General features: G+C 34.8%; 1 long non-coding RNA gene across 4 annotated transcripts in view; it reads right to left on the bottom strand.

The window, feature by feature from the left end:
* Positions 1-1,489: 1,489 nt before the first annotated feature.
* Positions 1,490-16,734, bottom strand: part of LOC141386151 (uncharacterized) — a 304,261-nt gene continuing 289,016 nt past the window's right edge. For 2 of the 4 annotated variants that reach the window (XR_015492956.1, XR_015492958.1), the window contains exons 6-10: positions 6,895-6,962; positions 6,413-6,472; positions 5,638-5,712; positions 5,369-5,496; positions 1,688-2,800 (exon numbers count right to left, since the gene is read on the bottom strand). This is a non-coding gene — a long non-coding RNA (uncharacterized LOC141386151). Of the gene's footprint in view, positions 2,801-5,368; positions 5,497-5,637; positions 5,713-6,412; positions 6,473-6,894; positions 6,963-16,734 lie in introns of all 4 variants that reach the window. The other 2 variants (XR_015492954.1, XR_015492957.1) reach the window with 1 other exon arrangement.

Here is a 16,734-nt window from a genome sequence, read left to right as displayed (position 1 = left end):
CTGTTTTATAATTAATGGCATGTAGAGTTTCTGCACAGAGGAGCTGGAAACTCCAAGGCCACGGGTTTGATTCTTGGGGAAATGAATGCACTTATTTAGCGCTGAGCTTCACTGCAGTGTGGCTGAGCAGTGTCTGCTGGAGCTGCATCAAACTGGGAAAATTCAGTCATTCATTAGTTTTCTGTGGGGTTAGTACCTGATTTATCAGGGGTCAAACTGCGGAATGAACCGCCAACAATTTCAGCATATGTTTTACACAGAGGATGCACTTCCAGCTGCAACCCGGTACTAGAAAACACCCATACACACTCATTTACACTTATTCACACACTCTCATACACTACGGCCCATTTAGTTCATCAATTCCCCTATAGCGCATGTGTTTTGACTTGGGGAAACCGGAGCACCCGAAGGAAACCCACGCCAACATGAGGAGAACATGCAAACTCCACACAGAAACGCCAACTGACCCAGCCGAGACTTGAACCAGTGACCTTCTTGCTGTGAGGCGACAGTGTGAACTATCACCCACTGTGAAAATTCAATTCAAAATAATTCACTTTAAGTTTATTCACTTTAAGCAGCTTTACAAATGGTCAAATCACTTTTTATTAAGGTTACCAGGCGAGGCAGTAGCGCAGTAGTTAGTGCTGTCGCCTCACAGCAAGAAGGTCGCTGGCTCGCTGGTTCGAACCTCAGCTCAGTAGGTGTTTCTGTGTGGAGTTTGCATGTTCTCCCTGCCTTCGCGTGGGTTTCCTCCGGGTGCTCCGGTTTCCCCCACAGTCCAAAGACATGCGGTACAGGTGAATTGGGTAGGCTAAATTGTCCGTAGTGTATGAGTGTGTGTGTGGATGTTTCCCAGAGATGGGTTGCGGCTGGAAGGGCATCCGCTGCGTAAAAAACTTGCTGGATAAGTTGGCGGTTCATGCTGCTGTGGCGACCCCGGATTAATAAAGGGACTAAGCCGACTAGAAAATGAATGAATGAATGAATAGTTACCATAATTTCATTAGTTACCAATATCTTTAATTAGGTAACTAATAGCTTTTAACAGTATAAGTTAATAAACATAATTAACTGCAGTTATATAATATATATGATTGGTGATGTCTGTGTACATGTTCAATGAAGTGTGTTTGTGTATTAAATGTATGTGTTGTAGGTGATATACTGTACCATAATGTTGTTGAGCATTGAAATTACTATTTATTGCGATACACCATTTTGTTAAAAGGCTTTTATTAAAATTATTATTAAAGGCCATTATTAAAAATAATCATTGTTATATACTTTATTTTAGAGCACAATTCTTGTTATTATTAAACTATTAACTGTGATTTTTATAAATTTTTGTGTCTCATATTGGTAACTCATGAAGTTATGGTAACTAATAACCTTAATTAAAAGTGATTTGACCATTTGTAAAAGCTGCTTTAAAACAAAAAAAACATTGCGAAAAGCATTATGTAAATAATATCTTTTTTTTTTACGTTGATTGGTTGTAAACATTTTTTTTGGGCTGCATTTAAACAAACAAATTAAGTTGAACATTATTAAATTAAATTTGTTTGTTTAAATTCAACACAAATAAATTGTTTGCAACAGTTCTGCATGCAACACTTTTTTCAGTGATGATGATATTTCTTGCAATATTATAATTTTTTTCTAGAGAAATGCTTTTTTCATTGGCATTTATTGGTCACTTTATTTTAAGGTACATTTGTCACTATTAATAAACCAGTAACTGAATTTTTGTCTCATAAAACTCATAATTAGCTGCTTATTAATAGTTACTAGGTAGACGTTGTGTTTAGGTGTTGTGTATGATTAGAGATGTAGAATAAGCACATGTAGAACATGTGCTTTATACATACTATTAAACAGCCAATATCTTAATAACAGGCAGGTAAAAAGTCACTAGTTAATAGTGAGAACTAGTGCATAAGCTAAGTGTGGTTCGGAAAATATTCTTGTTTTTAATTTGATTGTTTTGGTTCCCTATTGGTAAACACAAGAACTGTAGCGAAAAGCACTGTACAAATAAACTTGCATTGAAGGAAAATTTCATTAAAACTTATTTTCTGCATATTATCAAGAGCAAATGCTTCTAGAAAATGCTTCTTGATTTAAGACTTTTTGTTGTTGTCTTGTTTCTTTGCAGTGTAGGGATCCCTAGTGGGACTTTCATTTTAGTTCTGCATTGAGTCACCATGCACATGTCCAGACTTCAGACCATCAGGCTGATGTCAGAAGGAAATGACGCAACTGAATTGTCCATCTCAGAAAGGAGTCCATTCTTCTCCACAAGCTCTTGGATCATTTGCACAAAGGCGACTCTTCTAGCGCTGAACTTTTGACAGCTCCTGCTTCTCCAGATGCTTTTTTTTTGTGTCCGTGTTGCAGTGGGTGAATTCCTGGCATTTCTGCGTGTTTGCAGCACTGACGCTCCTCTGTAAGCGCGTCTTTGTTCGATCCCTCCCATAGAGTGCCCTCCGCAACCCCAGACCCATGCATCTAAAACTATTGACCTCCATCCGCCTCGAGAATGACATATATTTGCGCTTTTGATGGATGGAGGGTCTCCTTTTCACCCACGGTTGGTGTGTTTGGCAGGGCAGGGAATGGTTGTGTCATTATGCATCATATTTCTGTGGTAAATACTCCGCGAGTGTGTCATTCTGGACCGGCTGCTTATGTAGGCGATGGAGTCTTCTGATGGAGTAAATGCGAGCATGCGAGCGTACAGCGGGTTTGTTGACGTGGGCGTTTGGGGAATCCTTGCAATTCACCATGACGTGCACTGGAAAGAAATATCTGTACATTAGCAGTTTGGGATGCATGTTTTTATTTTTTATTTATGCATTTGAATTGCATTATGGGAGCTTGATCTTTGTGCCAACAACCGAAAAGTTGTAAGGAGTGACTTTTATGAGCATTTGTAGTAGTTTGCAGTGCTATATTGTCTGGGGTGGGTTGCATTTTATACTATAAAAACCTTGTAATAAACTGCCAGTACATTTTCTGTGATTTTACAGACATATCTCTCTAAGTATTATTTTTTATATAGGTGCAGTCAGAATTATTAGCCCCCCAGTATAGCCCCCTCCCCCCCAAATTTCTGTTTAACCCAAGCGGCAACCTCCCGCTCTCCCTCAGGAAGCCAATACGGAAGTAACTAAAACTGCAATTCATCCGAAATTCCGCTAGTCGTGGCCGCTCCTGGCTCCAAAACAGAGCAAATTTCAATTGAGCGCACTGTTAGAATGGCCAACTTTACAGCAGAAAAAAAGATGTTTACAGCCTGCTACAAAAAAAGATTTTGGTTAATACAGGTAATATCACCCTTCATGACAACTGTGAGGGGGTGAATTTTTTTATAACTCATCCGTTTCCTTTATATTAAGTTATATTTAGTTTGCATAATTAAGGGCGTGGCCACTTGAGTGACAGCTAGGTCTCGTTGGTTGCCGTCACGTCACCTCAGTTGAATCCTGCAGATTAGCCACTGATCTCGGCATATTTATCGTATTTCTGTGTTGTTTTATGTGGCTTTACACACTCAGCTGCCTTTTGGACTTGTTTCCTACAATTATTAGATGGCATGGCATGCTGAGTGCACTTAATTGTGCTCACAAACCATTCACGTGGCCTCCGTTTCCCATGTAAGTAAAGTTATATACTTATATACCATCTCTATACATGTATTTGTTTTATTTAAGATCATTTATCGTTTTTATTTATATTTAGAGCTGTAATGCACTCCAGAATCTGTCAGATTGATTAGCTGTAGGCTCTAGATCAGTCATCTGAAGCGTTGTCATACAGTGTTATGCTGGATTTCATCAATAGTCTTACATTAACTAACACAGACTATATCTGAAGTGTTTGGAAGTAATTTGCATTTTCCTCCTGTTGACAAACGTCATAAGAACAATGTTTAGTGGCTCAATGTGTTACAGCAGTGTTTTTAAAAGTCTAAACACTTTATTGATATAGTGTACAACAAAGCACAAGTGGTCAGAATACAAACGAATCACAGGTGATAAAGTATTAAGCATTTCTCCCAAAGCAAAGTGTGTCTGAGCCAGGTATAAACTAAATGCCAGCAGGTGTCTGTAGCTCCGCTCACTCTCCGCCTGTTTGCCCTTGTTTGGTATCCCGCCGTGGGTGTGATGACGCGTGACCAAAATGGCGACGGTTGGCCACGCCTACTTGTGGCTTCTTTTGTGCTCTTCAGAAACCTGTGGGTGACGTCACGGATACTACGTCCATATATTTTACAGTCTATGGTTTAACCGAGATGTTTTTTTCTCGACCCATTTCTAAACATGATAGTTTTAATAACTGACTTATTTTCTTTTTGGCATTATGACAGCAGGGCGACGCAGTGGCGCAGAAGGTAGTGCTGTCGCCTCACAGCAAGAAGGTCGCTGGTTCGAGCCCAGTCTGGGTCAGTTGGCATTTCTGTGTGGAGTTTGCATGTTCTCCCCATATTGACGTTGGTTTCCTTCGGGTGCTCCGGTTTCTCCCACAGTCCAAACACATGCGCTATAGGGGGAATTGGGTAAGCTAAATTGTCTGACTGTGTTTTTGGAAAGGCCAGTGAGGAGGCCGTTACAGTAATCCACCCTACTGCTGATAAAAGCATCAACAAGTTTCTTTAAATCCTCTCTGGAAACATGCATTTAATACCTGCAATGTTTTAGAGATGATAGTATGCTGATTTACTAACTGCTTTGACATGACTACTAGAACTCAGATCTGACTCCAGAGTCACACCAAGATTCTTGACCTCAATTAGGTTAACTAGACAAGTTAGGGTAAATACGCAAGTCATTGTATAATGATGGTTTGTTCTGTAGACAATCCAAAACCTGGTGGTCTAGTGGTTAGGCTTAGGCGCTCTGACCGCCACAGCCTGGGTTCGATTCCTTTCTTTTATACCTGTATCCTTGCTGCTATTGCACTGCTGGTTAGACCTAAACTGCATTTTGTTGTCTTGTACTTGTGCATGTGTAATGACATTAAAGTTTAATCTAATCTAATCTAAAGCAAATATTGCTTAAGGGGTTAATGATATCGACCTTAACATGGTTTATTAAAAGCTGCTTTTATTCTAGCCGAAATAAAACAAACTTTCTCCAGAAGAAAAAAATCGTATAGGAAATACAAAAAATTCCTGAATCTGTTCAGCATCATTTGGGAAACATTTGAAAAAGAAACACAGGAGGGTGAATAATTCTGACCGAGCTCTATAATGTCAATAAAAGTCACTTTGTTAAACTGTAGAGCAGAGCAGAGATCCCATAATGCAATTCACAACCAGAAATAAACAGAAAACAGACAAAATATGGGAACTGTTAATTACCGGGTTTTTACAGTGTGATTGGAGAAGTCTCGGGCTAGCAGAAACTGACCAGCTCCTGACTGTGGAGACGTGGAGAATCTCACTGGACTTGGAAATGGGTTTTTATTTAAGCGTCTGCGGTCTCTGGACTGGAGCACCATTAGAGAATGGAGAACATTAACACTCGCATAATTAATTTTTCCTTTTTTTTCATAAAGACATTTTAATTCTGAGTGATGATCAAATTATCTGAGTGTTGGGTATTTTAGGAAAGAGTTTTTGAGGCAAACCTCTAACGCAGGCTCATTGGAAACTGTTCATTTTGCTGGAACTGGAAAACATTAGCGTACACTTGACTCCAATTTCTAGGTCAAATGAACACCACAGGACAAAATAATGTCAATAACTTTTGTTGCTTTTCACACCAATGATCTTAACAGGGACATTACGAATAAAAGTTTTGCAGTTTACATCAAATAAACACCACGAAACAACTTAAAGGTGTCTATGATTTGTAATTGAATACATTTGCATCACCTTCCTATCTTCTTACCTACAAATTTGGTCAGTTTGCTCAGTTGCTCATATTGTAGGGTGTAGAGTCCAGTGAAGCAGGCCTCCACAAAATAAATGAACTAATGCAAAATCAAGGTAAAACTCTCCGTGCATTGTTTTTCCTAATTAGGTACTTGAAAAAAAATCTGTACGTTCTCCTGAATGTGTACTAAAAGGACGTGTATCTGAAGTAAGTCATGTTATCAGATTCACAAAAAATGGATAGTGGATTTGTCATCTGAAACATAAGCATAACACGCTCTAAGTAACCTATTTTAGATTCACAAACAATGTAGACAACGCCCCGTAGTAGACATGTCATGGGAAACGTCCAATGAAAAATAATTCCTTATTTGACATTTTTGTCAGCAATAATTCACATTGAATTTAAATTTGATCAGAATTAAATCTTCCTGAGGTTATTTTTAAAGATCTTTAGCTTTTCTCTATAGAGAGTGAATGCATGTCAGATAAAGGTTGCATAACACCTACGATTTATGCACTACTTACAGTCCTTTCCTGGATAGGTTCTGCAAGATTTTTCGTGATTTCTCATTTTGCATTGGACAGCTGCAGTGTGAAGAAAGCACACAAATATTTCTGCATGTGTCATACATTGCAAAACTCCTCGGTTTAGCACTCAAGGCCTGAGTTTTCCAATGCAGTTTTTTTTTTGCAATTTATCCTTATAATTTCTAATAAATAAATAAATAAATGGTAGGTCCCCTTTAAGTTTTTCTTTAAGTCTGGCTACAAAGCACAAAAAGATTTCTGCATGGTGTCATACATGAACCGAGGAGTTTCGCAATGGTTTATTTGCAGCTTTTCTTCTCCAGTCATTTCTATTTTTTTAATAATGTTTTTGTGGCTCCTTTTTAAAAATTTTTTTCCTGTGTCTGGCCTCTGTAGCTTTCCATTAACATGCAGCAATTCAAAAATATGAAAAAGCATGAAAATACAATGTGACATTGCATAATATATTGAGTACTCACAGTGCTTTCCTGGAAAGGATCTGCATGAAGATTCTTCGAGAATTCTCCTTTTGCATTGGACAGCTGCACTGTGAAGAAAGCACACAAACATTTCTGCATGTGTGCAAAACTCTTCAGTTTAGCACTGTAGGCCTGAGTTTTGCAATGCAGCTTTTTTTTTTGCATTTATCTTGGTCATTTAAAAAGAATACAAATATTATAGCTTCCTTTTAAATTGTCCCATGTCTGGCCGGCAAAGCACAAAACATTTTTGCAGGTTGTCAACCTCTTGAACCGAGGAGTTTTTCAGTGGTTAATTTGCAGGTTTTCTTCTCCAGTCATTTCTAAAATGTGTTTTTGTGACTCCCTTTTAAATCTGCACGTGTCATACATTACAAAACAGCTCAGTTCAGGAGTTTTGCAATGTGCAATGGTTTATTTGCAGCTTTCTTTTCCAGTCATTTGCAAATGTTTTTTTTTTTTTTTTTTTTTTTTACCGGCTCCACTATTTAAATTTTACATTTTTTTTGTGGCCTCCATAACGTTCTATTAACATGCAGCAATTTATAAATATGAGCATGAAAATAGAATATGACTGATTTGCATAACACCTACAATACATTCAATACTTGTACAGTGCTTTCATAACAACGATCTGCATTATAGTTAGAACATGATAAACCAAGGAGTTTTGCTCTGTACTTCTTACAGTGCTTTCCTGGAAAAGATCTGCATGAAGATTCTTCGAGAATTCTCATTTTGCATTGGACAGCTGCACAAAAACATTTCTGCATGAGTGCAAAACTCTTCGGGCTAGCACTTTAGGCCTGAGTTTTGCAATGCAGCTTTTTTTGACATTTATCGATGTCAAAAATTGATTGATATTTTCTGCAACATTTCTGATGTGTGTCAACCTCGAGGAGTTTTTCAGTGGTTAATTTGCAGGTTTTCTTCTCCAGTCATTTCTAAAATGTGTTTTTGTGTCTCCCTTTTAAATCTGCACGTGTCATACATTACAAAACAGCTCAGTTCAGGAGTTTTGCAATGTGCAATGGTTTATTTGCAGCTTTCTTTTCCAGTCATTTGCAAATGTTTTTTTTTTTTTTTTTTTTTTTTACCGGCTCCACTATTTAAATTTTACATTTTTTTTCTGGCCTCCATAACGTTCTATTAACATGCAGCAATTTATAAATATGAGCATGAAAATAGAATGTGACTGATTTGCATAACACCTACAATACATTCAATACTTGTACAGTGCTTTCATAACAACGATCTGCATTATAGTTAGAACATGATAAACCAAGGAGTTTTGCACTGTACTTCTTACAGTGCTTTCCTGGAAAGGATCTGCATGAAGATTCTTCGAGAATTCTCATTTTGCATTGGACAGCTGCACAAAAACATTTCTGCATGAGTGCAAAACTCTTCGGGCTAGCACTTTAGGCCTGAGTTTTGCAATGCAGCTTTTTTTGACATTTATCGATGTCAAAAATTGATTGATATTTTCTGCAACATTTCTGATGTGTGTCAACCTCGAGGAGTTTTTCAGTGGTTAATTTGCAGGTTTTCTTCTCCAGTCATTTCTAAAATGTGTTTTTGTGTCTCCCTTTTAAATCTGCACGTGTCATACATTACAAAACAGCTCAGTTCAGGAGTTTTGCAATGTGCAATGGTTTATTTGCAGCTTTCTTTTCCAGTCATTTGCAAAAGTTTTTTTTTTTTAATTTATTAATTTTTTTTTTACCGGCTCCACTATTTAAATTTTACATTTTTTTTCTGGCCTCCATAACGTTCTATTAACATGCAGCAATTTATAAATATGAGCATGAAAATAGAATGTGACTGATTTGCATAACACCTACAATACATTCAATACTTGTACAGTGCTTTCATAACAACGATCTGCATTATAGTTAGAACATGATAAACCAAGGAGTTTTGCACTGTACTTCTTACAGTGCTTTCCTGGAAAGGATCTGCATGAAGATTCTTCGAGAATTCTCATTTTGCATTGGACAGCTGCACAAAAACATTTCTGCATGAGTGCAAAACTCTTCGGGCTAGCACTTTAGGCCTGAGTTTTGCAATGCAGCTTTTTTTGACATTTATCGATGTCAAAAATTGATTGATATTTTCTGCAACATTTCTGATGTGTGTCAACCTCGATGAGTTTTTCAGTGGTTAATTTGCAGGGTTTCTTTTCCAGTCATTTCTAAAATGTGTTTTTGTGTCTCCCTTTTAAATCTGCACGTGTCATACATTACAAAACAGCTCAGTTCAGGAGTTGTGCAATGATTTACTTGCATCCTTTTTAGTTTTGAGGTCATTTATTTGCAACGTTTCTTCTGCCGCCACTTCTAAAATGAATTGTCGTGGCACCCCTGTTCATTTTCCTATGTGAAAAACATTTCTGCATGGTGCCATGCATGAACTGGGGAGTTGTGCAATGGTTTATTCGCAGCTCTTTTTCTCCAGTCATTTCTAAAGTTTAATATAATTTTTCTTTTTGTGGTTCCACTTTTAAATTGTCCCCTGTCTGGCATGCATTCCCTTAACATGCAGCAATTGATAAATATGAATGTGAAAATACAATGCGACTTATTGCATAACACCTATAAGCAACTTTTTACAGTGCTTTCATAAACACGATCTGCATTTTGCATTGGAGCATGATGAACCAAGGAGTTGTGCAATGGTTTTGTTTGCAGCTTGTTTTATTGTGGCTCCCCTTTTTAATGTCTCCCTTGTCTGGCCTGCACAGCATTCCATTAGCATGCAGCAATTCGTAAATATGAACGTGCGTCTGGCGACGGGCTTCTCCGCTAAACAGAAGTGATCGCGTGTGACAGGACGGAGCCTCAGTCATTCACCCGGCCCTTATCCCATCAAATGCTTTTCACATCAACACAATATTGGAGGCGAGCGCTGCGAGGTCTGTGAGTTAATGCAGGGTGAAGCCATGCCATCTCCCCCGTGAGCTCATTGTGTCCCGTGCCCACCGTGGCACCGTATGGGTCCCGGATGGGCTTTTACAGATGCACGCCCCATCCTCAGCGAAAGGGAGGCGTCTGTGTGTGTGTGTGTGTGTGTGTGTGTGTGTGTGTGTGTAGACACGGATAATTCAGGGCTGATCTCTCGGCGCTGCGGTAATGAGGGTGATTTAAAGAATGTTCGCACATCTCCGAGCGCTGATAAATGTTATTATTCATGCACAGGTGCTGCTGCGAGCTGCCTCTGAATGATAATTAAGATAATCTGTCTCTTTCTTCCCACTCGCCTTTCACACGGATCACTTTGTTCTGCACTTTCTCTGCTCTCAATGGCAGGCGCTGCTGTGTCTCCGGCCCGTTTCTATTGTCTCCTGGCTTTTTCCAGCACAAAAACCTCACCAAACAACTGGGACTACTAGACGTGGATTTCTCTCTCTCTCTCTCTCCCTCGAGCTCTTCCGAATACGTGCCAAGATGAATTCGAGTCAAATGAAGAAAGTTAGCAATCCTGCGGGGAATGGAAGTGTGATATCGTGTGTACACAGTGGCGAGGATACACTTAGAGCACTTGTCCTGTATTTTACTGTACTTTAAACCAGATTTTGGAGATTAAACTTGTCTTCATAATAAGGCTTAAATTGATTCTCACTGTGCTGAGGTCATGGATTCGATCCTCAGAAAAATGCATGACCTGATTAAATGCGTACCTAGAATGCAATGCAAGTCGCTTTGGGTTACTGCATCTCTCAAATGCGTGATATGAGGATTATTTTCTCATTTAAAGTTTCTGTCTTGTTTGTTGTACAAATCTTTATTTTTATTTTTTAATATAATTATTTTTAGGGGTTTTCATCTTTATTGATAGGACAGTGGAGATACAGAGACAGGAAAGTGTGGGGAGCAGAGATAGGGGAAGGATCAGCAAAGGATCTCGAGACGGGAATCAAACTCTGGTCGCTGCGAGCACCTTGGTACTATGTGTTGGCGCACTAACCACTAGGCTATTGGCACTGACTGTAGTCCAAATCTTAAACCAAGAAGCATTTTCTAGACTAGAAAAAATATTGTCTTTTTTTTTTTTTTTTAGAAATAATGAGTGAAAATTAAGTGAGTTTTTACTTAAAACAAGCAAAATAATCTGCCAGTGGGGTAAGAAAAAATAACCGTATGTATACACAGAAAACTAGTTTATTTCGCTTTCCACATTGGCAGATTATTTCACTTGTTTTATGTAAAAATTCACTTAATTTTGACTTATTATTTCTGCAAGCAAAACGAACACTTAAAGCACTCGTCTTCTACTTTACTGTACTTTTACCCAGATTTTGGAGATTAAACTTGTTCATAATAAGGCTCAAATTGATTCTCACTGTGATCTCAATGCTGAGGTCATGGGTTCGATTCTCAGAAAATGCATGACCTGATTGAATGCGTACCTAGAATGCAATGCAAATCGCATAAATGCATCTCTCAAATGCGTGATTGTACACAGTTTATGATGATTATTTTCTCACTTAAAGTTTCTGTCTCGTTTGTAGTCCAAATCTTAAACCAAGAAGCATTTTCTAGACAAGCAAAAATATAGTCTTGTTTTCAGAAATGAGTGAAAATTAAGCAAAATAATCTGCCAGTGGGGTAAAAAAAAAAAATCGTATGTGTACATGGGAAAACTAGTTTATTTTGTTTATAATTGGCAGATTATTTCACTTGTTTTATGTAAAAACTCACTTAATTTTGACTCATTATTTCTGCAAACAAAACGAACACCTTAAAGCACCTGTCCTCTACTTTACTGTACTTTTACCCAGATTTTAGAGATTAAACTTGTTCATATTAAGGCTCAAATTGTTTCTCAATATGACCTCAATGCTGTGGTCATGAGTTTGATTCTCAGAAAATGCATGACCTGATTAAATGCGTACCTGGAATGCAATGCTAATCGCATAAATGCATCTCTCAAATGCATGATTGTACACATTTTATGATGTGGCACTTATTTTATATTAAAAGTTTTTGTCTTGTTTCTAGTCCAAATATCTAAAAAAACATATAGTCTAGTTTTCTGAAAAAAAAAAAAATAGTCAAAATTATGTGAGTTTTTACATAAAACAAGCAAAATAAAAGAAGAAAAAATAGTTTTTATTTACTCATTAGATTATTTTTCTTACCCCATTGGCAGATTATTTTGCTCGTTTTAAGGAAACTTTATTTGGACATAATACTTCTGTAAACAAGACTATATGTTTTGCTTGTCTAGAAAATGCTTCTTGATTTTAGATTATTATTATTATTTTTTTTTATATATTTGGACAAAATAAAAAAAATAATAACAAGAAAAGTCTTTTTTTGCCAGTGTGGTTTGCTGTAATGCAAGCATCAGATTTGTTTTAGTTGCTTCTCCTATAATCGAAGTAGAAAGAAGCTCCGCTTTTCTCCTACAAGAGAAGATTTCACTGTATTAAGTGATTTTGACAGAAGAAAACTGAAAAATTCTACAGTAAACATTTGAAACCTGGTTAACCTGGTAAATTTTCTTAACAATTATTAAAATATATAACCATAAATTCCATGCATGACAATTGTATTCATTTCTTCTCATCAATTATGTACATTAGAATTTAATGTTACATCTAATAATGTTTATTGAATGCATTAAGTGCCGCATGTTTCCATTATAGTTGCACATTAATTACATATTAATGAAACACGGTAGTTGACCATACATTCAGCAATGTCTTTTTAAAACACAAACACACCTGGCTGTACCTGACTGCTTTTGTAATGCATTTTCCCCCTTGTTTCTATTCTGTTTTCCATTGTATTAGATTTTTTTCATTTGTGTACTCCTTTCCATAATAATAATAATAATAATAATAAAAATAATAATAACTATAATGGTAAAAAGACACTTTAGTGGGCAGTCCAAGCTGCTGTTTGCATTGTCAGAGTTGCAATTGCACTGCAAAACAATGCTTTTCTAATGAAGAGTTTCTAGTCCAAAGTTCATATCTTTAATCAAGTTTACTAGAACCGGCTTTACTGACAAAATGCACATGAAAATTGCCTTTGATTAATCATCCAGCTCTACGGTGAGACTAATTTCTCCCCCAAAAAGCTACTCCTATATTAGCTAGATTTGGTTTGTGATTCTGCTTTCCTGTGGGTTCACGTGAACCAAAAAGCAGAACAACGACGTCGCTGCTTACAACACACAAAAAGAGCAAAAGCTAATTGCATGTGTCTGTCTAGAACCGTTTTGTCCAATGCTTGAGTGCATTTAGCATTAACTAACACCACAGTGTGTGTGTGTGTGTGTGTGTGTGTGTGTAAGCTGGAAAGGTTAGACTATGTGAAGGGTTTGTGTGTAATTACCTGAAGTACAAAGGCTCTTCCCCGAGGCCCGGCGAATGGAAGTGTCTACTGTCAAACACCCTCATTAGAAAGCAGCTCCATATCATTAATCTAAATGAAAACTCTCCTGCAGACCTCAGCTGAACAGGTTTGTAAACAATTAAGTTAAACCTAAATAGACCTGTCAGAGTTGAACAGGGTTCACGGCACTCTTCCTCTGTATGGGAAATGAAGAGCGTTTTTACACCACACTTCTTAATGCAATGCTTTTGCTTGACTAGAATGCTTATTAGGGCCCGAGAAATGCTGCGATGATTTATTCATTTTAATTTTCCTTCAGCTTAGTTTCTGATTTATCAGTGGTCGCCACAGTGGAATGAACTGCCAACTATTCCAGCATATAATTTTATGCAGCAGATGCCCTTCCAACAGCAACCCAGTTCTGGGAAACACCCATACGCAATCATTTACACTCACACACACTCATACACTACGACCAGTTTAGTTAATCAATTCCCCTATAGCACATGTGTTTAGACTGTGGGGGAAACCGACCTTCTTGCTGTGAGGCCACAGGGCTAACCACTGAGTCAACATGCCAACCTATATTATATTATATTATATTATATTATATTATATTATATTATATTATATTATATTATATTATATTGTATTATATTATATTATATTATATTATATTACATAACATTATATTTATTATATTACATTATATTATATTATATTATATTATATTATATTATATTATATTATATTATATTATATTACATAACATTATATTTATTATATTACATTATATTATATTATATTATATTATATTATATTATATTATATTATATTATATTATATTATATTATATTATATTATATTATATTAAATTATATTACATTATATTATATTATATTATATTACATTATATTATATTATATTACATTATATTATATTATATTATATTATATTATATTATATTATATTATATTGTATTATATTGTATTATATTATATTATTTTATATTATATTATATTATATTATATTATATTATATTATATTATATTACATTATATTACATTATATTATATTATATTATATTACATTATATTATATTATATTACATTATATTATATTATATTATATTGTATTATATTGTATTATATTGTATTATATTATATTATATTATATTATATTATATTATATTACATTATATTACATTATATTACATTATATTATATTATATTATATTACATTATATTATATTATATTATATTATATTATATTATATTATATTATATTATATTATATTACATTATATTACATTATATTACATTATATTACATTATATTATATTATATTATATTGTATTATATTATATTATATTATATTACATTATATTATATTATATTATATTATATTATATTATATTATATTATATTATATTATATTACATTATATTACATTATATTAAATTATATTATATTATATTATATTATATTATATTATATTATATTATATTATATTATATTATTATGGGCTGCACGGTGGCACTGTGGGTAGCATATTTGCCTCACGCGCGGATGAACGAATCACTTTCTGAGAGGACTCGTAGTTCCCCGAGTCATATTGAAGATTCGTTCAAAATGAACGAATCGTTTATGAACAACCTATCACTAATCTGCATTTAATCAAATCCTGTTAGTTAGTAATGATCATTTATACACAAGTATTTATGTGTATAAAGCATCTGTTTTGTGAGAAGTGCTTCTTATATGATATGTAAACGACCTTCCTCGAGCGAGAATGACGCCGATTGAAACTTTCTGTGGTACACCATGCACACCATTGGTACCCTTTTAGTAGTGGAAACGCAAGCCTGATAAAGGTGACCTGTGTCGACCCGCACCATACCGTGCTATACCACTCAGTAGAAATGGGCCAAAAGAAATCCTCTAGTCCAGCACTGTGCAATATTTGATCCTTTTCTGCTTTTTGCACTGTAAGGATTGCACATAGTACAGTGACAATGACGAATCTCGAATCTCCGTGCGCTCTGCTGTAGGTTTGGGAAGATGTGAAGCAGCTGGAGACGTTGAGCAAAGCTTCTTCCCGGTGCTCATGTTGGCCTCTTGAGAGACGAGAACACACGGTTACTCAACTCAACATCAGCACACAGACACGGCAAATCAAACTTAAGCAAAGATAAACAAAACAACTCATTTGCACACAAAAGCAGAGCGGATTAACAGCGTCCGTCTGCTGTCGAGCGGCTCCTGTAAACAGGCGTCGTGTTGAGATGACACAGCTGTAGTCGCACTTAAACACAGCCACATACGCACTGCAAACGCAAACACACACATAACAAGACTGGATACAAAAACAACAGTGTTTCACATGGGAAACCACAGAGAGGATCTTCAGGCCGGAGTGTCCTGCTTATGTGGATGCTTTGAGACGTTTTCACCATATACTGTAGGCCAGATTGAAAAAGCCAAGATATTTAGAGAAAACAAAAATCCATATAATATAATATAATATAATATAATATAATATAATATAATATAATATAATATAATATAATATAATGTAATGTAATGTAATGTAATGTAATATAATATAATGAAATATAATATAATATAATATAATATAATATAATATAATATAATATAATATAATATGTAATATAATATAATATAATATAATATAATATAATATAATATAATGTAATGTAATGTAATATAATATAATGTAATATAATATAATATAATATAATATGTAATATAATATAATATAATATAATATAATATAATATAATATAATGTAATGTAATGTAATATAATGTAATATAATATAATATAATATGTAATTTAATATAATATAATATAATATAATATAATGTAATGTAATGTAATGTAATATAATGTAATATAATATAATATAATATAATATAATATGTAATTTAATATAATATAATATAATATAATATGTAATTTAATATAATATAATATAATATAATATAAAATAATGTAATGTAATGTAATGTAATGTAATATAATATAATATAATATAATGTAATATAATGTAATGTAATGTAATGTAATGTAATGTAATGTAATATAATATAATGTAATATAATATGTAATTTAATTTAATATAATATAATATAATATAATATAATATAATATAATGTAATGTAATGTAATGTAATGTAATGTAATATAATGTAATGTAATATAATATAATATTTAACAATAATAACATATTTAAAAATAAATAATAAGAAAACAAAGGACAAACTAACCTTTTACAACTCTACAAAGTGGATACATTTACCGGCCACTTTATTAGGTACACCTGTCCAACTGCTCGTTAAAGCAAAATTTGTAATCAGCCAATCACATGGCAGCAGCTCACTGCATTTAGGCATGTAGACATGGTCAAGACGATCTGCTGCAGTGTAAAGCAATGGAACGGGAGATTTTCATCATGGATGTGCAGCCGACAAATC

The sequence above is a fragment of the Danio rerio genome, chromosome 6, assembly GCF_052040795.2.
Source record: "Danio rerio strain M-AB ecotype USA chromosome 6, GRCz13ab, whole genome shotgun sequence".
NCBI classification, from domain to species: domain Eukaryota; kingdom Metazoa; phylum Chordata; class Actinopteri; order Cypriniformes; family Danionidae; genus Danio; species Danio rerio.
This window is presented reverse-complemented; position numbering and strand designations above follow the sequence as displayed.